This window comes from Bufo bufo, chromosome 1 (genome assembly GCF_905171765.1).
Source record: "Bufo bufo chromosome 1, aBufBuf1.1, whole genome shotgun sequence".
Lineage (NCBI taxonomy): Eukaryota > Metazoa > Chordata > Amphibia > Anura > Bufonidae > Bufo > Bufo bufo.
In genome coordinates this window covers 753,348,865-753,368,833 of record NC_053389.1, presented here as the reverse complement: position 1 = coordinate 753,368,833, position 19,969 = coordinate 753,348,865, and the positions used below count along the sequence as shown (strand labels likewise).

The 19,969-nt window shown below is 43.9% G+C and overlaps 16 non-coding genes across 16 annotated transcripts; all 16 read left to right on the top strand.

Moving 5' to 3' along the window:
• The first annotated feature begins 337 nt into the window (after positions 1–337).
• Positions 338–410, top strand: TRNAR-CCU. Its single transcript has one exon. It is a non-coding gene; the product is annotated as a tRNA-Arg (tRNA).
• Positions 411–1,318: 908 nt separating this feature from the next.
• Positions 1,319–1,411, top strand: TRNAI-UAU. Its single transcript is given in 2 exon segments — positions 1,319–1,356; positions 1,376–1,411. It is a non-coding gene; the product is annotated as a tRNA-Ile (tRNA).
• A 358-nt stretch (positions 1,412–1,769) lies between these two features.
• On the top strand, positions 1,770–1,842 carry TRNAR-CCU. The gene has a single exon. It is a non-coding gene; the product is annotated as a tRNA-Arg (tRNA).
• A 1,361-nt stretch (positions 1,843–3,203) lies between these two features.
• Positions 3,204–3,276, top strand: TRNAR-CCU. Its single transcript has one exon. It is a non-coding gene; the product is annotated as a tRNA-Arg (tRNA).
• Positions 3,277–4,638: 1,362 nt separating this feature from the next.
• TRNAR-CCU lies at positions 4,639–4,711 on the top strand. The gene has a single exon. It is a non-coding gene; the product is annotated as a tRNA-Arg (tRNA).
• A 1,362-nt stretch (positions 4,712–6,073) lies between these two features.
• On the top strand, positions 6,074–6,146 carry TRNAR-CCU. The gene has a single exon. It is a non-coding gene; the product is annotated as a tRNA-Arg (tRNA).
• A 1,351-nt stretch (positions 6,147–7,497) lies between these two features.
• On the top strand, positions 7,498–7,570 carry TRNAR-CCU. Its single transcript has one exon. It is a non-coding gene; the product is annotated as a tRNA-Arg (tRNA).
• Positions 7,571–8,932: 1,362 nt separating this feature from the next.
• TRNAR-CCU lies at positions 8,933–9,005 on the top strand. Its single transcript has one exon. It is a non-coding gene; the product is annotated as a tRNA-Arg (tRNA).
• A 2,132-nt stretch (positions 9,006–11,137) lies between these two features.
• TRNAR-CCU lies at positions 11,138–11,210 on the top strand. The gene has a single exon. It is a non-coding gene; the product is annotated as a tRNA-Arg (tRNA).
• Positions 11,211–12,562: 1,352 nt separating this feature from the next.
• TRNAR-CCU lies at positions 12,563–12,635 on the top strand. Its single transcript has one exon. It is a non-coding gene; the product is annotated as a tRNA-Arg (tRNA).
• Positions 12,636–14,177: 1,542 nt separating this feature from the next.
• Positions 14,178–14,270, top strand: TRNAI-UAU. Its single transcript is given in 2 exon segments — positions 14,178–14,215; positions 14,235–14,270. It is a non-coding gene; the product is annotated as a tRNA-Ile (tRNA).
• A 1,519-nt stretch (positions 14,271–15,789) lies between these two features.
• TRNAI-UAU lies at positions 15,790–15,882 on the top strand. The gene is given in 2 exon segments: positions 15,790–15,827; positions 15,847–15,882. It is a non-coding gene; the product is annotated as a tRNA-Ile (tRNA).
• Positions 15,883–16,239: 357 nt separating this feature from the next.
• Positions 16,240–16,312, top strand: TRNAR-CCU. Its single transcript has one exon. It is a non-coding gene; the product is annotated as a tRNA-Arg (tRNA).
• A 1,088-nt stretch (positions 16,313–17,400) lies between these two features.
• On the top strand, positions 17,401–17,493 carry TRNAI-UAU. The gene is given in 2 exon segments: positions 17,401–17,438; positions 17,458–17,493. It is a non-coding gene; the product is annotated as a tRNA-Ile (tRNA).
• A 1,519-nt stretch (positions 17,494–19,012) lies between these two features.
• TRNAI-UAU lies at positions 19,013–19,105 on the top strand. Its single transcript is given in 2 exon segments — positions 19,013–19,050; positions 19,070–19,105. It is a non-coding gene; the product is annotated as a tRNA-Ile (tRNA).
• A 358-nt stretch (positions 19,106–19,463) lies between these two features.
• TRNAR-CCU lies at positions 19,464–19,536 on the top strand. The gene has a single exon. It is a non-coding gene; the product is annotated as a tRNA-Arg (tRNA).
• Positions 19,537–19,969: the final 433 nt, after the last annotated feature.

Here is a 19,969-nt window from a genome sequence, read left to right as displayed (position 1 = left end):
TGTTTTAGAACGGCAGAAGGAAAGCAATGTCTCTCGGGTCCCGTCATGATATATTAACATGTTTGAAGGGGAAATGCAGCAGAATTCTTTATTGTTCAAGGGTTCTGGCAACCCAATGAGATTTCCATCATCAGTATTAAAATATGTCATGGACTAAGTGATCAAAACCAAGACTCCTAGAAACTCCTTGCTCTTGTGTAAGGAAAGCAAGCACATGGTTAAGATTGTTTTCCATCTGGAATGCAAATGGCACCAGAAAACTGAGTAACATAGTCGCAAGATAATGTTTTTGTCATTTAAAAAAATTAGTAAGCTGACTTTCACTTGGCAGTATATGGCCCCAGTGGCCTAATGGATAAGGCACTGGCCTCCTAAGCCAGGGATTGTGGGTTCAAGTCCCATCTGGGGTGTTTGTTTACCGTGCTGCTTGAACAGACTCAAGGCATGTTTTACCTTTGGAATAGTGCTCAAACGGATTCTTTACTGGATGTTTCTTCCGATTGCTATTTAAATTGTGTGAAATCTGACCATAGAAATACAGTTTGTGTGTCCCAAAAAGGATTCATCCCAAGGAACAATCCCTTTTCCAAATACAGAGTTTCCACTCTTCTGGGAAGGCTTTCTACAAGAGTTTGGTGTGTGCCTGTGTGAAGTTGTGCCCATACATCCAGAATAGCATTTGTGAGGTCAGACACTGATATTGAGCGAGAGGGCCTCGTTGCTTGCAATTTCCATTCTAGATTTTATACACCTGCAGCTGCGGCTATGGGACTCAATGAAACACCTGAATTCAGTGATTGAGGTGTGTCCATATGCTTTTGTCCATATAGCGCATCAATAAGAGGAAAGTAGGTGGCTAGTAGGATGCTATAAATCAGATAATCTTCACTGACCGCTGACTTGGTTACTGATTTTGATAATTGATGCAACTTAGACACACCTCACCTAAGGTCCTTTTACATGGACCCATAGTCAGACTCATTGTCGGGGATGAGCGTTTGTATAAGCGTTTGTTCCTCATAATTAGCTGGCGCCGATCACCCAATGAATGAGCAAACACTCGTTCATCGGGTGAGGGTGTCTTTCTCCCGGAACCCAAAATCAACGTTTTTCCACAGCAGCCTTCTGCTGCCCAGGAACCATGATTTTTTATGGAGACAAGCCGTCGCTGTATCGATCACTCGTCACTATACAGAAGAGGTGAATGCTGCATGTAAATGTGGCCCTCATCTCCGCTGACGATCAGACAATTATTGGGAACGTTTCGTTTGTGCCCGATAATTGCCTGATATATTGGTCTCCTTGAAGGGCCCCAAGTGCTCCAGTGGCGCAATCGGTCAGCGCGCGGTACTTATAAAGCAGTAACTGTTGAGCAATGCCGAGGTTGTAAGTTCAAGCCTCACCTGGAGCATTGTTTACTTGACTTATTTGTGTTTTAGAACGGCAGAAGGAAAGCAATGTCTCTCGGGTCCCGTCATGATATATTAACATGTTTGAAGGGGAAATGCAGCAGAATTCTTTATTGTTCAAGGGTTCTGGCAACCCAATGAGATTTCCATCATCAGTATTAAAATATGTCATGGACTAAGTGATCAAAACCAAGACTCCTAGAAACTCCTTGCTCTTGTGTAAGGAAAGCAAGCACATGGTTAAGATTGTTTTCCATCTGGAATGCAAATGGCACCAGAAAACTGAGTAACATAGTCGCAAGATAATGTTTTTGTCATTTAAAAAAAATTAGTAAGCTGACTTTCACTTGGCAGTATATGGCCCCAGTGGCCTAATGGATCAGGCACTGGCCTCCTAAGCCAGGGATTGTGGGTTCAAGTCCCATCTGGGGTGTTTGTTTACCGTGCTGCTTGAACAGACTCAAGGCATGTTTTACCTTTGGAATAGTGCTCAAACGGATTCTTTACTGGATGTTTCTTCCGATTGCTATTTAAATAGATTGTGTGAATTCTGACCATAGAAATACAGTTTGTGTGTCCCAAAAAGGCTTCATCCCAAGGAACAATCCCTTTTCCAAATACAGAGTTTCCACTCTTCTGGGAAGGCTTTCTACAAGAGTTTGGTGTGTGCCTGTGTGAAGTTGTGCCCATACATCCAGAATAGCATTTGTGAGGTCAGACACTGATATTGAGCGAGAGTACCTCGTTGCTTGCAATTTCCATTCTAGATTTTATACACCTGCAGCTGCGGCTATGGGACTCAATGAAACACCTGAATTCAGTGATTGAGGTGTGTCCATATGCTTTTGTCCATATAGCGCATCAATAAGAGGAAAGTAGGTGGCTAGTAGGATGCTATAAATCAGATAATCTTCACTGACCGCTGACTTGGTTACTGATTTTGATAATTGATGCAACTTAGACACACCTCACCTAAGGTCCTTTTACATGGACCCATAGTCAGACCCATTGTCGGGATGAGCGTTTGTATAAGCGTTTGTTCCTCATAATTAGCGGGCGCCGATCACCCAATGAATGAGCAAACACTAGTTCATCGGGTGAGGGTGTCTTTCTCCCGGAACCCAAAATCAACGTTTTTCCACAGCAGCCTTCTGCTGCCCAGGAACCATGATTTTTTATGGAGACAAGCCGTCGCTGTATCGATCACTCGTCACTATACAGAAGAGGTGAATGCTGCATGTAAATGTGGCCCTCATCTCCGCTGACGATCAGACAATTATTGGGAACGTTTCGTTTGTGCCCGATAATTGCCTGATATATTGGTCTCCTTGAAAGGCCCCAAGTGCTCCAGTGGCGCAATCGGTCAGCGCGCGGTACTTATAAAGCAGTAACTGTTGAGCAATGTCGAGGTTGTGAGTTCAAGCCTCACCTGGACAATTGTTTACTTGACTTATTTGTGTTTTAGAACGGCAGAAGGAAAGCAATGTCTCTCCGGTCCCGTCATGATATATTAACATGTTTGAAGGGGAAATGCAGCAGAATTCTTTATTGTTCAAGGGTTCTGGCAACCCAATGAGATTTCCATCATCAGTATTAAAATATGTCATGGACTAAGTGATCAAAACCAAGACTCCTAGAAACTCCTTGCTCTTGTGTAAGGAAAGCAAGCACATGGTTAAGATTGTTTTCCATCTGGAATGCAAATGGCACCAGAAAACTGAGTAACATAGTCGCAAGATAATGTTTTTGTCATTTAAAAAAATTAGTAAGCTGACTTTCACTTGGCAGTATATGGCCCCAGTGGCCTAATGGATAAGGCACTGGCCTCCTAAGCCAGGGATTGTGGGTTCAAGTCCCATCTGGGGTGTTTGTTTACCGTGCTGCTTGAACAGACTCAAGGCATGTTTTACCTTTGGAATAGTGCTCAAACGGATTCTTTACTGGATGTTTCTTCCGATTGCTATTTAAATAGATTGTGTGAAATCTGACCATAGAAATACAGTTTGTGTGTCCCAAAAAGGATTCATCCCAAGGAACAATCCCTTTTCCAAATACAGAGTTTCCACTCTTCTGGGAAGGCTTTCTACAAGAGTTTGGTGTGTGCCTGTGTGAAGTTGTGCCCATACATCCAGAATAGCATTTGTGAGGTCAGACACTGATATTGAGCGAGAGGGCCTCGTTGCTTGCAATTTCCATTCTAGATTTTATACACCTGCAGCTGCGGCTATGGGTCTCAATGAAACACCTGAATTCAGTGATTGAGGTGTGTCCATATGCTTTTGTCCATATAGCGCATCAATAAGAGGAAAGTAGGTGGCTAGTAGGATGCTATAAATCAGATAATCTTCACTGACCGCTGACTTGGTTACTGATTTTGATAATTGATGCAACTTAGACACACCTCACCTAAGGTCCTTTTACATGGACCCATAGTCAGACTCATTGTCGGGGATGAGCGTTTGTATAAGCGTTTGTTCCTCATAATTAGCTGGCGCCGATCACCCAATGAATGAGCAAACACTCGTTCATCGGGTGAGGGTGTCTTTCTCCCGGAACCCAAAATCAACGTTTTTCCACAGCAGCCTTCTGCTGCCCAGGAACCATGATTTTTTATGGAGACAAGCCGTCGCTGTATCGATCACTCGTCACTATCCAGAAGAGGTGAATGCTGCATGTAAATGTGGCCCTCATCTCCGCTGACGATCAGACAATTATTGGGAACGTTTCGTTTGTGCCCGATAATTGCCTGATATATTGGTCTCCTTGAAAGGCCCCAAGTGCTCCAGTGGCACAATCGGTCAGCGCGCAGTACTTATAAAGCAGTAACTGTTGAGCAATGCCGAGGTTGTGAGTTCAAGCCTCACCTGGACAATTGTTTACTTGACTTATTTGTGTTTTAGAACGGCAGAAGGAAAGAAATGTCTCTCCGGTCCCGTCATGATATATTAACATGTTTGAAGGGGAAATGCAGCAGAATTCTTTATTGTTCAAGGGTTCTGGCAACCCAATGAGATTTCCATCATCAGTATTAAAATATGTCATGGACTAAGTGATCAAAACCAAGACTCCTAGAAACTCCTTGCTCTTGTGTAAGGAAAGCAAGCACATGGTTAAGATTGTTTTCCATCTGGAATGCAAATGGCACCAGAAAACTGAGTAACATAGTCGCAAGATAATGTTTTTGTCATTTAAAAAAATTAGTAAGCTGACTTTCACTTGGCAGTATATGGCCCCAGTGGCCTAATGGATAAGGCACTGGCCTCCTAAGCCAGGGATTGTGGGTTCAAGTCCCATCTGGGGTGTTTGTTTACCGTGCTGCTTGAACAGACTCAAGGCATGTTTTACCTTTGGAATAGTGCTCAAACGGATTCTTTACTGGATGTTTCTTCCGATTGCTATTTAAATAGATTGTGTGAAATCTGACCATAGAAATACAGTTTGTGTGTCCCAAAAAGGATTCATCCCAAGGAACAATCCCTTTTCCAAATACAGAGTTTCCACTCTTCTGGGAAGGCTTTCTACAAGAGTTTGGTGTGTGCCTGTGTGAAGTTGTGCCCATACATCCAGAATAGCATTTGTGAGGTCAGACACTGATATTGAGCGAGAGGGCCTCGTTGCTTGCAATTTCCATTCTAGATTTTATACACCTGCAGCTGCGGCTATGGGACTCAATGAAACACCTGAATTCAGTGATTGAGGTGTGTCCATATGCTTTTGTCCATATAGCGCATCAATAAGAGGAAAGTAGGTGGCTAGTAGGATGCTATAAATCAGATAATCTTCACTGACCGCTGACTTGGTTACTGATTTTGATAATTGATGCAACTTAGACACACCTCACCTAAGGTCCTTTTACATGGACCCATAGTCAGACTCATTGTCGGGGATGAGCGTTTGTATAAGCGTTTGTTCCTCATAATTAGCTGGCGCCGATCACCCAATGAATGAGCAAACACTCGTTCATCGGGTGAGGGTGTCTTTCTCCCGGAACCCAAAATCAACGTTTTTCCACAGCAGCCTTCTGCTGCCCAGGAACCATGATTTTTTATGGAGACAAGCCGTCGCTGTATCGATCACTCGTCACTATCCAGAAGAGGTGAATGCTGCATGTAAATGTGGCCCTCATCTCCGCTGACGATCAGACAATTATTGGGAACGTTTCGTTTGTGCCCGATAATTGCCTGATATATTGATCTCCTTGAAAGGCCCCAAGTGCTCCAGTGGCGCAATCGGTCAGCGCGCAGTACTTATAAAGCAGTAACTGTTGAGCAATGCCGAGGTTGTGAGTTCAAGCCACACCTGGACAATTGTTTACTTGACTTATTTGTGTTTTAGAACGGCAGAAGGAAAGCAATGTCTCTCCGGTCCCGTCATGATATATTAACATGTTTGAAGGGGAAATGCAGCAGAATTCTTTATTGTTCAAGGGTTCTGGCAACCCAATGAGATTTCCATCATCAGTATTAAAATATGTCATGGACTAAGTGATCAAAACCAAGACTCCTAGAAACTCCTTGCTCTTGTGTAAGGAAAGCAAGCACATGGTTAAGATTGTTTTCCATCTGGAATGCAAATGGCACCAGAAAACTGAGTAACATAGTCGCAAGATAATGTTTTTGTCATTTAAAAAAATTAGTAAGCTGACTTTCACTTGGCAGTATATGGCCCCAGTGGCCTAATGGATAAGGCACTGGCCTCCTAAGCCAGGGATTGTGGGTTCAAGTCCCATCTGGGGTGTTTGTTTACCGTGCTGCTTGAACAGACTCAAGGCATGTTTTACCTTTGGAATAGTGCTCAAACGGATTCTTTACTGGATGTTTCTTCCGATTGCTATTTAAATTGTGTGAAATCTGACCATAGAAATACAGTTTGTGTGTCCCAAAAAGGATTCATCCCAAGGAACAATCCCTTTTCCAAATACAGAGTTTCCACTCTTCTGGGAAGGCTTTCTACAAGAGTTTGGTGTGTGCCTGTGTGAAGTTGTGCCCATACATCCAGAATAGCATTTGTGAGGTCAGACACTGATATTGAGCGAGAGGGCCTCGTTGCTTGCAATTTCCATTCTAGATTTTATACACCTGCAGCTGCGGCTATGGGACTCAATGAAACACCTGAATTCAGTGATTGAGGTGTGTCCATATGCTTTTGTCCATATAGCGCATCAATAAAAGGAAAGTAGGTGGCTAGTAGGATGCTATAAATCAGATAATCTTCACTGACTTGGTTACTGATTTTGATAATTGATGCAACTTAGACACACCTCACCTAAGGTCCTTTTACATGGACCCATAGTCAGACTCATTGTCGGGGATGAGCGTTTGTATAAGCGTTTGTTCCTCATAATTAGCTGGCGCCGATCACCCAATGAATGAGCAAACACTCGTTCATCGGGTGAGGGTGTCTTTCTCCCGGAACCCAAAATCAACGTTTTTCCACAGCAGCCTTCTGCTGCCCAGGAACCATGATTTTTTATGGAGACAAGCCGTCGCTGTATCGATCACTCGTCACTATCCAGAAGAGGTGAATGCTGCATGTAAATGTGGCCCTCATCTCCGCTGACGATCAGACAATTATTGGGAACGTTTCGTTTGTGCCCGATAATTGCCTGATATATTGGTCTCCTTGAAAGGCCCCAAGTGCTCCAGTGGCGCAATCGGTCAGCGCGCAGTACTTATAAAGCAGTAACTGTTGAGCAATGCCGAGGTTGTGAGTTCAAGCCTCACCTGGACAATTGTTTACTTGACTTATTTGTGTTTTAGAACGGCAGAAGGAAAGCAATGTCTCTCCGGTCCCGTCATGATATATTAACATGTTTGAAGGGGAAATGCAGCAGAATTCTTTATTGTTCAAGGGTTCTGGCAACCCAATGAGATTTCCATCATCAGTATTAAAATATGTAATGGACTAAGTGATCAAAACCAAGACTCCTAGAAACTCCTTGCTCTTGTGTAAGGAAAGCAAGCACATGGTTAAGATTGTTTTCCATCTGGAATGCAAATGGCACCAGAAAACTGAGTAACATAGTCGCAAGATAATGTTTTTGTCATTTAAAAAAATTAGTAAGCTGACTTTCACTTGGCAGTATATGGCCCCAGTGGCCTAATGGATAAGGCACTGGCCTCCTAAGCCAGGGATTGTGGGTTCAAGTCCCATCTGGGGTGTTTGTTTACCGTGCTGCTTGAACAGACTCAAGGCATGTTTTACCTTTGGAATAGTGCTCAAACGGATTCTTTACTGGATGTTTCTTCCGATTGCTATTTAAATAGATTGTGTGAAATCTGACCATAGAAATACAGTTTGTGTGTCCCAAAAAGGATTCATCCCAAGGAACAATCCCTTTTCCAAATACAGAGTTTCCACTCTTCTGGGAAGGCTTTCTACAAGAGTTTGGTGTGTGCCTGTGTGAAGTTGTGCCCATACATCCAGAATAGCATTTGTGAGGTCAGACACTGATATTGAGCGAGAGTACCTCGTTGCTTGCAATTTCCATTCTAGATTTTATACACCTGCAGCTGCGGCTATGGGACTCAATGAAACACCTGAATTCAGTGATTGAGGTGTGTCCATATGCTTTTGTCCATATAGCGCATCAATAAGAGGAAAGTAGGTGGCTAGTAGGATGCTATAAATCAGATAATCTTCACTGACCGCTGACTTGGTTACTGATTTTGATAATTGATGCAACTTAGACACACCTCACCTAAGGTCCTTTTACATGGACCCATAGTCAGACTCATTGTCGGGGATGAGCGTTTGTATAAGCGTTTGTTCCTCATAATTAGCTGGCGCCGATCACCCAATGAATGAGCAAACACTCGTTCATCGGGTGAGGGTGTCTTTCTCCCGGAACCCAAAATCAACGTTTTTCCACAGCAGCCTTCTGCTGCCCAGGAACCATGATTTTTTATGGAGACAAGCCGTCGCTGTATCGATCACTCGTCACTATCCAGAAGAGGTGAATGCTGCATGTAAATGTGGCCCTCATCTCCGCTGACGATCAGACAATTATTGGGAACGTTTCGTTTGTGCCCGATAATTGCCTGATATATTGGTCTCCTTGAAAGGCCCCAAGTGCTCCAGTGGCGCAATCGGTCAGCGCGCAGTACTTATAAAGCAGTAACTGTTGAGCAATGCCGAGGTTGTGAGTTCAAGCCTCACCTGGACAATTGTTTACTTGACTTATTTGTGTTTTAGAACGGCAGAAGGAAAGAAATGTCTCTCCGGTCCCGTCATGATATATTAACATGTTTGAAGGGGAAATGCAGCAGAATTCTTTATTGTTCAAGGGTTCTGGCAACCCAATGAGATTTCCATCATCAGTATTAAAATATGTCATGGACTAAGTGATCAAAACCAAGACTCCTAGAAACTCCTTGCTCTTGTGTAAGGAAAGCAAGCACATGGTTAAGATTGTTTTCCATCTGGAATGCAAATGGCACCAGAAAACTGAGTAACATAGTCGCAAGATAATGTTTTTGTCATTTAAAAAAATTAGTAAGCTGACTTTCACTTGGCAGTATATGGCCCCAGTGGCCTAATGGATAAGGCACTGGCCTCCTAAGCCAGGGATTGTGGGTTCAAGTCCCATCTGGGGTGTTTGTTTACCGTGCTGCTTGAACAGACTCAAGGCATGTTTTACCTTTGGAATAGTGCTCAAACGGATTCTTTACTGGATGTTTCTTCCGATTGCTATTTAAATAGATTGTGTGAAATCTGACCATAGAAATACAGTTTGTGTGTCCCAAAAAGGATTCATCCCAAGGAACAATCCCTTTTCCAAATACAGAGTTTCCACTCTTCTGGGAAGGCTTTCTACAAGAGTTTGGTGTGTGCCTGTGTGAAGTTGTGCCCATACATCCAGAATAGCATTTGTGAGGTCAGACACTGATATTGAGCGAGAGGGCCTCGTTGCTTGCAATTTCCATTCTAGATTTTATACACCTGCAGCTGCGGCTATGGGACTCAATGAAACACCTGAATTCAGTGATTGAGGTGTGTCCATATGCTTTTGTCCATATAGCGCATCAATAAGAGGAAAGTAGGTGGCTAGTAGGATGCTATAAATCAGATAATCTTCACTGACCGCTGACTTGGTTACTGATTTTGATAATTGATGCAACTTAGACACACCTCACCTAAGGTCCTTTTACATGGACCCATAGTCAGACTCATTGTCGGGGATGAGCGTTTGTATAAGCGTTTGTTCCTCATAATTAGCTCGCGCCGATCACCCAATGAATGAGCAAACACTCGTTCATCGGGTGAGGGTGTCTTTCTCCCGGAACCCAAAATCAACGTTTTTCCACAGCAGCCTTCTGCTGCCCAGGAACCATGATTTTTTATGGAGACAAGCCGTCGCTGTATCGATCACTCGTCACTATCCAGAAGAGGTGAATGCTGCATGTAAATGTGGCCCTCATCTCCGCTGACGATCAGACAATTATTGGGAACGTTTCGTTTGTGCCCGATAATTGCCTGATATATTGGTCTCCTTGAAAGGCCCCAAGTGCTCCAGTGGCGCAATCGGTCAGCGCGCAGTACTTATAAAGCAGTAACTGTTGAGCAATGCCGAGGTTGTGAGTTCAAGCCACACCTGGACAATTGTTTACTTGACTTATTTGTGTTTTAGAACGGCAGAAGGAAAGCAATGTCTCTCCGGTCCCGTCATGATATATTAACATGTTTGAAGGGGAAATGCAGCAGAATTCTTTATTGTTCAAGGGTTCTGGCAACCCAATGAGATTTCCATCATCAGTATTAAAATATGTCATGGACTAAGTGATCAAAACCAAGACTCCTAGAAACTCCTTGCTCTTGTGTAAGGGCTCTTTCACACCTGCGTTATTGTCTTCCGGCATAGAGTTCCGTCGTCGGGGCTCTATGCCGGAAGAATCCTGATCAGGATTATCCTAATGCATTCTGAATGGAGAGTAATCCGTTCAGGATGCATCAGGATGTCTTCAGTTCCGGTACGGAACGTTTGTTGGCCGGAGAAAATACCGCAGCATGCTGCGCTTTTTGCTCCGGCCAAAAATCCGGAACACTTGCCGCAAGGCCGGATCCGGAATTAATGCCCATTGGAAGGCATTGATCCGGATCCGGCCTTAAGCTAAACGTCGTTTCGGCGCATTGCCGGAGCCGACATTTAGCTTTTTCAGAGTGGTTACCATGGCTGCCGGGACGCTAAAGTCCTGACAGCCATGGTAAGTGTAGCGGGGAGCGGGGGAGCAGTGTACTTACCGTCCGTGCGGCTCCCCGGGCGCTCCAGAGTGACGTCAGGGCGCCCCAAGCGCATGGATCACGTGATCGCATGGATCACGTCATCCATGCGCATGGGGCGCTCTGACGTCATTCTGGAGCGCCCGGGGAGCCGCACGGACTGTAAGTATACTGCTCCCCCGCTCCCCGCTCCTACTATGGCAACCAGGACTTTAATAGCGTCCTGGGTGCCATAGTAACACTGAAAGCATTTGGAAGACGGTTCCGTCTTCAAATGCTTTCAGTACACTTGCGTTTTTCCGGATCCGGAGTGTAATTCCGGCAAGTGGAGTACACGCCGGATCCGGACAACGCAAGTGTGAAAGAGGCCTAAGGAAAGCAAGCACATGGTTAAGATTGTTTTCCATCTGGAATGCAAATGGCACCAGAAAACTGAGTAACATAGTCGCAAGATAATGTTTTTGTCATTTAAAAAAATTAGTAAGCTGACTTTCACTTGGCAGTATATGGCCCCAGTGGCCTAATGGATAAGGCACTGGCCTCCTAAGCCAGGGATTGTGGGTTCAAGTCCCATCTGGGGTGTTTGTTTACCGTGCTGCTTGAACAGACTCAAGGCATGTTTTACCTTTGGAATAGTGCTCAAACGGATTCTTTACTGGATGTTTCTTCCGATTGCTATTTAAATTGTGTGAAATCTGACCATAGAAATACAGTTTGTGTGTCCCAAAAAGGATTCATCCCAAGGAACAATCCCTTTTCCAAATACAGAGTTTCCACTCTTCTGGGAAGGCTTTCTACAAGAGTTTGGTGTGTGCCTGTGTGAAGTTGTGCCCATACATCCAGAATAGCATTTGTGAGGTCAGACACTGATATTGAGCGAGAGGGCCTCGTTGCTTGCAATTTCCATTCTAGATTTTATACACCTGCAGCTGCGGCTATGGGACTCAATGAAACACCTGAATTCAGTGATTGAGGTGTGTCCATATGCTTTTGTCCATATAGCGCATCAATAAAAGGAAAGTAGGTGGCTAGTAGGATGCTATAAATCAGATAATCTTCACTGACTTGGTTACTGATTTTGATAATTGATGCAACTTAGACACACCTCACCTAAGGTCCTTTTACATGGACCCATAGTCAGACTCATTGTCGGGGATGAGCGTTTGTATAAGCGTTTGTTCCTCATAATTAGCTGGCGCCGATCACCCAATGAATGAGCAAACACTCGTTCATCGGGTGAGGGTGTCTTTCTCCCGGAACCCAAAATCAACGTTTTTCCACAGCAGCCTTCTGCTGCCCAGGAACCATGATTTTTTATGGAGACAAGCCGTCGCTGTATCGATCACTCGTCACTATCCAGAAGAGGTGAATGCTGCATGTAAATGTGGCCCTCATCTCCGCTGACGATCAGACAATTATTGGGAACGTTTCGTTTGTGCCCGATAATTGCCTGATATATTGGTCTCCTTGAAAGGCCCCAAGTGCTCCAGTGGCGCAATCGGTCAGCGCGCAGTACTTATAAAGCAGTAACTGTTGAGCAATGCCGAGGTTGTGAGTTCAAGCCTCACCTGGACAATTGTTTACTTGACTTATTTGTGTTTTAGAACGGCAGAAGGAAAGCAATGTCTCTCCGGTCCCGTCATGATATATTAACATGTTTGAAGGGGAAATGCAGCAGAATTCTTTATTGTTCAAGGGTTCTGGCAACCCAATGAGATTTCCATCATCAGTATTAAAATATGTAATGGACTAAGTGATCAAAACCAAGACTCCTAGAAACTCCTTGCTCTTGTGTAAGGAAAGCAAGCACATGGTTAAGATTGTTTTCCATCTGGAATGCATATGGCACCGGAAAACTGAGTAACATAGTCGCAAGATAATGTTTTTGTCATTTAAAAAAAATTAGTAAGCTGACTTTCACTTGGCAGTATATGGCTCCAGTGGCCTAATGGATAAGGCACTGGCCTCCTAAGCCAGGGATTGTGGGTTCAAGTCCCATCTGGGGTGTTTGTTTACCGTGCTGCTTGAACAGACTCAAGGCATGTTTTACCTTTGGAATAGTGCTCAAACGGATTCTTTACTGGATGTTTCTTCCGATTGCTATTTAAAGAGGACCTTTCACCTATTCTTACCCTATGAACTAAGTATACAGCCATGTGGAGCGGCGCCCGGGGATCTCACTGCACTTACTATTATCCCCAGGCGCCGCTCCGTTCTGCCGCTATGCCCTCCGGTATCTCCGTTCCCTAAGTTATAGTAGGCGGAGATACCAGTCCCTAAGTTATGGTAGGCGGAGTCTGCCCTAGCGCTGGCCAATCGCAGCGCAGAGCTCACAGCCTGTGAGGTTATTTTCTCCCAGGCTGTGAGCTCTGCAATGCGATTGGCCAGCGCTAGGGCAGACTCCGCCTACCATAACTTAGGGAACGGAGATACCGGAGGGCATAGCAGGAGAACGGAGCGGCGCCTGGGGATAATAGTAAGTGCAGTGAGATCCCCGGGCGCCGCTCCACATGGCTGTATACTTAGTTCATAGAGTAAGAATAGGTGAAAGGTCCTCTTTAAATAGATTGTGTGAAATCTGACCATAGAAATACAGTTTGTGTGTCCCAAAAAGGCTTCATCCCAAGGAACAATCCCTTTTCCAAATACAGAGTTTCCACTCTTCTGGGAAGGCTTTCTGCAAGAGTTTGGTGTGTGCCTGTGTGAAGTTGTGCCCATACATCCAGAATAGCATTTCTGAGGTCAGACACTGATATTGAGCGAGAGGGCCTCGTTGCTTGCAATTTCCATTCTAGATTTTATACACCTGCAGCTGCGGCTAAGGGACTTAATAAATCACCTGAATTCAGTGATTGAGGTGTGTCCAATTCTTTTGTCCATATAGCGCATCAATAAGAGGAAAGTAGGTGGCTAGTAGGATGCTATAAATCAGATAATCTTCACTGACCGCTGACATGGTTACTGATTTTGATAATTGATGCAACTTAGACACGGCTAAGTGACTTAATAAATCACCTGAATTCAGTGATTGAGGTGTGTCCAAATGCTTTTGTCCATATAGCGCATCAATAAGAGGAAAGTAGGTGGCTAGTAGGATGCTATAAATCAGATAATCTTCACTGACCGCTGACTTGGTTACTGATTTTGATAATTGATGCAACTTAGACACGCCTCACCTAAGGTCCTTTTACATGGACCCATAGTCAGACCCATTGTCGGGGATGAGCGTTTGTATAAACGTTTGTTCCTCATAATTAGCTGGCGCCGATCACCCAATGAATGAGCAAACACTTGTTTATCGGGTGAGGGTGTCTTTCTCCCGGAACCCAAAATCAACGTTTTTCCACAGCAGCCTTCTGCTGCCCAGGAACCATGATTTTTTATGGAGACAAGCCGTCGCTGTATCGATCACTCGTCACTATACAGAAGAGGTGAATGCTGCATGTAAATGTGGCCCTCATCTCCGCTGACGATCAGACAATTATTGGGAACGTTTCGTTTGTGCCCGATAATTGCCTGATATATTGGTCTCTTTGAAAGGCCCCAAGTGCTCCAGTCGCGCAATCGGTCAGCGCGCGGTACTTATAAAGCAGTATCTGTTGAGCAATGCCGAGGTTGTGAGTTCAAGCCTCACCTGGAGCATTGTTTACTTGACTTATTTGTGTTTTAGAACGGCAGAAGGAAAGCAATGTCTCTCCGGTCCCGTCATGATATATTAACATGTTTGAAGGGGAAATGCAGCAGAATTCTTTATTGTTCAAGGGTTCTGGCAACCCAATGAGATTTCCATCATCAGTATTAAAATATGTCATGGACTAAGTGATCAAAACCAAGACTCCTAGAAACCCCTTGCTCTTGTGTAAGGAAAGCAAGCACATGGTTAAGATTGTTTTCCATCTGGAATGCAAATGGCACCAGAAAACTGAGTAACATAGTCGCAAGATAATGTTTTTGTCATTTAAAAAAATTAGTAAGCTGACTTTCACTTTGCAGTATATGACCCCAGTGGCCTAATGGATAAGGCACTGGCCTCCTAACCCAGGGATTGTGGGTTCAAGTCCCATCTGGGGTGTTTGTTTACCGTGCTGCTTGAACAGATACAAGGCCCGTTTTACCTTTGGAATAGTGCTCAAACAGATTCTTTACTGGATGTTTCTTCTGATTGCTATTTAAATAGATTGTGTGAAATCTGACCATATAAATACAGTTTGTGTGTCCCAAAAAGGCTTCATCCCAAGGAACAATCCCTTTTCCAAATACAGAGTTTCCACTCTTCTGGGAAGGCTTTCTGCAAGAGTTTGGTGTGTGCCTGTGTGAAGTTGTGCCCATACATCCAGAATAGCATTTGTGAGGTCAGACACTGATATTGAGCGAGAGGGCCTCGTTGCTTGCAATTTCCATTCTAGATTTTATACACCTGCAGCTGCGGCTAAGGGACTTAATAAATCACCTGAATTCAGTGATTGAGGTGTGTCCAAATGCTTTTGTCCATATAGCGCATCAATAAGAGGAAAGTAGGTGGCTAGTAGGATGCTATAAATCAGTTAATCTTCACTGACCGCTGACATGGTTACTGATTTTGATAATTGATGCAACTTAGACACGGCTAAGGGACTTAATAAATCACCTGAATTCAGTGATTGAGGTGTGTCCAAATGCTTTTGTCCATATAGCGCATCAATAAGAGGAAAGTAGGTGGCTAGTAGGATGCTATAAATCAGATAATCTTCACTGACCGCTGACTTGGTTACTGATTTTGATAATTGATGCAACTTAGACATGCCTCACCTAAGGTCCTTTTACATGGACCCATAGTCAGACCCATTGTCGGGGATGAGCGTTTGTATAAGCGTTTGTTCCTCATAATTAGCTGGCGCCGATCACCCAATGAATGAGCAAACACTCGTTCATCGGGTGAGGGTGTCTTTCTCCCGGAACCCAAAATCAACGTTTTTCCACAGCAGCCTTCTGCTGCCCAGGAACCATGATTTTTTATGGAGACAAGCCGTCGCTGTATCGATCACTCATCACTATACAGAAGAGGTGAATGCTGCATGTAAATGTGGCCCTCATCTCCGCTGACGATCAGACAATTATTGGGAACGTTTCGTTTGTGCCCGATAATTGCCTGATATATTGGTCTCCTTGAAAGGCCCCAAGTGCTCCAGTGGCGCAATCGGTCAGCGTGCGGTACTTATAAAGCAGTAACTGTTGAGCAATGCCGAGGTTGTGAGTTCAAGCCTCACCTGGAGCATTGTTTACTTGACTTATTTGTGTTTTAGAACGGCAGAAGGAAAGCAATGTCTCTCCGGTCCCGTCATGATATATTAACATGTTTGAAGGGGAAATGCAGCAGAATTCTTTATTGTTCAAGTGTTCTGGCAACCCAATGAGATTTCCATCATCAGTATTAAAATATGTCATGGACTAAGTGATCAAAACCAAGACTCCTAGAAACTCCCTGCTCTTGTGTAAGGAAAGCAAGCACATGGTTAAGATTGTTTTCCATCTGGAATGCAAATGGCACCAGAAAACTGAGTAACATAGTCGCAAGATAATGTTTTTGTCATTTAAAAAAATTAGTAATCTGACTTTCACTTGGCAGTATATGGCCCCAGTGGCCTAATGGATAAGGCACTGGCCTCCTAAGCCAGGGATTGTGGGTTCAAGTCCCATCTGGGGTGTTTGTTTACCGTGCTGCTTGAACAGACTCAAGGCATGTTTTACCTTTGGAATAGTGCTCAAACAGATTCTTTACTGGATGTTTCTTCCGATTGCTATTTAAATAGATTGTGTGAAATCTGACCATAGAAATACAGTTTGTGTGTCCCAAAAAGGCTTCATCCCAAGGAACAATCCCTTTTCCAAATACAGAGTTTCCACTCTTCTGGGAAGGCATTCTGCAAGAGTTTGGTGTGTGCCTGTGTGAAGTTGTGCCCATACATCCAGAATAGCATTTGTGAGGTCAGACACTGATATTGAGCGAGAGGGCCTCGTTGCTTGCAATTTCCATTCTAGATTTTATACACCTGCAGCTGCGGCTAAGGGACTTAATAAATCACCTGAATTCAGTGATTGAGGTGTGTCCAATTCTTTTGTCCATATAGCGCATCAATAAGAGGAAAGTAGGTGGCTAGTAGGATGCTATAAATCAGATAATCTTCACTGACCGCTGACATGGTTACTGATTTTGATAATTGATGCAACTTAGACACGGCTAAGTGACTTAATAAATCACCTGAATTCAGTGATTGAGGTGTGTCCAAATGCTTTTGTCCATATAGCGCATCAATAAGAGGAAAGTAGGTGGCTAGTAGGATGCTATAAATCAGATAATCTTCACTGACCGCTGACTTGGTTACTGATTTTGATAATTGATGCAACTTAGACACGCCTCACCTAAGGTCCTTTTACATGGACCCATAGTCAGACCCATTGTCGGGGATGAGCGTTTGTATAAACGTTTGTTCCTCATAATTAGCTGGCGCCGATCACCCAATGAATGAGCAAACACTTGTTTATCGGGTGAGGGTGTCTTTCTCCCGGAACCCAAAATCAACGTTTTTCCACAGCAGCCTTCTGCTGCCCAGGAACCATGATTTTTTATGGAGACAAGCCATCGCTGTATCGATCACTCGTCACTATACAGAAGAGGTGAATGCTGCATGTAAATGTGGCCCTCATCTCCGCTGACGATCAGACAATTATTGGGAACGTTTCGTTTGTGCCCGATAATTGCCTGATATATTGGTCTCTTTGAAAGGCCCCAAGTGCTCCAGTCGCGCAATCGGTCAGCGCGCGGTACTTATAAAGCAGTATCTGTTGAGCAATGCCGAGGTTGTGAGTTCAAGCCTCACCTGGAGCATTGTTTACTTGACTTATTTGTGTTTTAGAACGGCAGAAGGAAAGCAATGTCTCTCCGGTCCCGTCATGATATATTAACATGTTTGAAGGGGAAATGCAGCAGAATTCTTTATTGTTCAAGGGTTCTGGCAACCCAATGAGATTTCCATCATCAGTATTAAAATATGTCATGGACTAAGTGATCAAAACCAAGACTCCTAGAAACCCCTTGCTCTTGTGTAAGGAAAGCAAGCACATGGTTAAGATTGTTTTCCATCTGGAATGCAAATGGCACCAGAAAACTGAGTAACATAGTCGCAAGATAATGTTTTTGTCATTTAAAAAAATTAGTAAGCTGACTTTCACTTTGCAGTATATGACCCCAGTGGCCTAATGGATAAGGCACTGGCCTCCTAACCCAGGGATTGTGGGTTCAAGTCCCATCTGGGGTGTTTGTTTACCGTGCTGCTTGAACAGATACAAGGCCCGTTTTACCTTTGGAATAGTGCTCAAACAGATTCTTTACTGGATGTTTCTTCTGATTGCTATTTAAATAGATTGTGTGAAATCTGACCATATAAATACAGTTTGTGTGTCCCAAAAAGGCTTCATCCCAAGGAACAATCCCTTTTCCAAATACAGAGTTTCCACTCTTCTGGGAAGGCTTTCTGCAAGAGTTTGGTGTGTGCCTGTGTGAAGTTGTGCCCATACATCCAGAATAGCATTTGTGAGGTCAGACACTGATATTGAGCGAGAGGGCCTCGTTGCTTGCAATTTCCATTCTAGATTTTATACACCTGCAGCTGCGGCTAAGGGACTTAATAAATCACCTGAATTCAGTGATTGAGGTGTGTCCAAATGCTTTTGTCCATATAGCGCATCAATAAGAGGAAAGTAGGTGGCTAGTAGGATGCTATAAATCAGTTAATCTTCACTGACCGCTGACATGGTTACTGATTTTGATAATTGATGCAACTTAGACACGGCTAAGGGACTTAATAAATCACCTGAATTCAGTGATTGAGGTGTGTCCAAATGCTTTTGTCCATATAGCGCATCAATAAGAGGAAAGTAGGTGGCTAGTAGGATGCTATAAATCAGATAATCTTCACTGACCGCTGACTTGGTTACTGATTTTGATAATTGATGCAACTTAGACATGCCTCACCTAAGGTCCTTTTACATGGACCCATAGTCAGACCCATTGTCGGGGATGAGCGTTTGTATAAGCGTTTGTTCCTCATAATTAGCTGGCGCCGATCACCCAATGAATGAGCAAACACTCGTTCATCGGGTGAGGGTGTCTTTCTCCCGGAACCCAAAATCAACGTTTTTCCACAGCAGCCTTCTGCTGCCCAGGAACCATGATTTTTTATGGAGACAAGCCGTCGCTGTATCGATCACTCATCACTATACAGAAGAGGTGAATGCTGCATGTAAATGTGGCCCTCATCTCCGCTGACGATCAGACAATTATTGGGAACGTTTCGTTTGTGCCCGATAATTGCCTGATATATTGGTCTCCTTGAAAGGCCCCAAGTGCTCCAGTGGCGCAATCGGTCAGCGTGCGGTACTTATAAAGCAGTAACTGTTGAGCAATGCCGAGGTTGTGAGTTCAAGCCTCACCTGGAGCATTGTTTACTTGACTTATTTGTGTTTTAGAACGGCAGAAGGAAAGCAATGTCTCTCCGGTCCCGTCATGATATATTAACATGTTTGAAGGGGAAATGCAGCAGAATTCTTTATTGTTCAAGTGTTCTGGCAACCCAATGAGATTTCCATCATCAGTATTAAAATATGTCATGGACTAAGTGATCAAAACCAAGACTCCTAGAAACTCCCTTGCTCTTGTGTAAGGAAAGCAAGCACATGGTTAAGATTGTTTTCCATCTGGAATGCAAATGGCACCAGAAAACTGAGTAACATAGTCGCAAGATAATGTTTTTGTCATTTAAAAAAATTAGTAAGCTGACTTTCACTTGGCAGTATATGGCCCCAGTGGCCTAATGGATAAGGCACTGGCCTCCTAAGCCAGGGATTGTGGGTTCAAGTCCCATCTGGGGTGTTTGTTTACCGTGCTGCTTGAACAGACTCAAGGCCTGTTTTACCTTTGGAATAGTGCTCAAACAGATTCTTTACTGGATGTTTCTTCTGATTGCTATTTAAATAGATTGTGTGAAATCTGACCATAGAAATACAGTTTGTGTGTCCCAAAAAGGCTTCATCCCAAGGAACAATCCCTTTTCCAAATACAGAGTTTCCACTCTTCTGGGAAGGCATTCTGCAAGAGTTTGGTGTGTGCCTGTGTGAAGTTGTGCCCATACATCCAGAATAGCATTTGTGAGGTCAGACACTGATATTGAGCGAGAGGGCCTCGTTGCTTGCAATTTCCATTCTAGATTTTATACACCTGCAGCTGCGGCTAAGGGACTTAATAAATCACCTGAATTCAGTGATTGAGGTGTGTCCAAATGCTTTTGTCCATATAGCGCATCAAT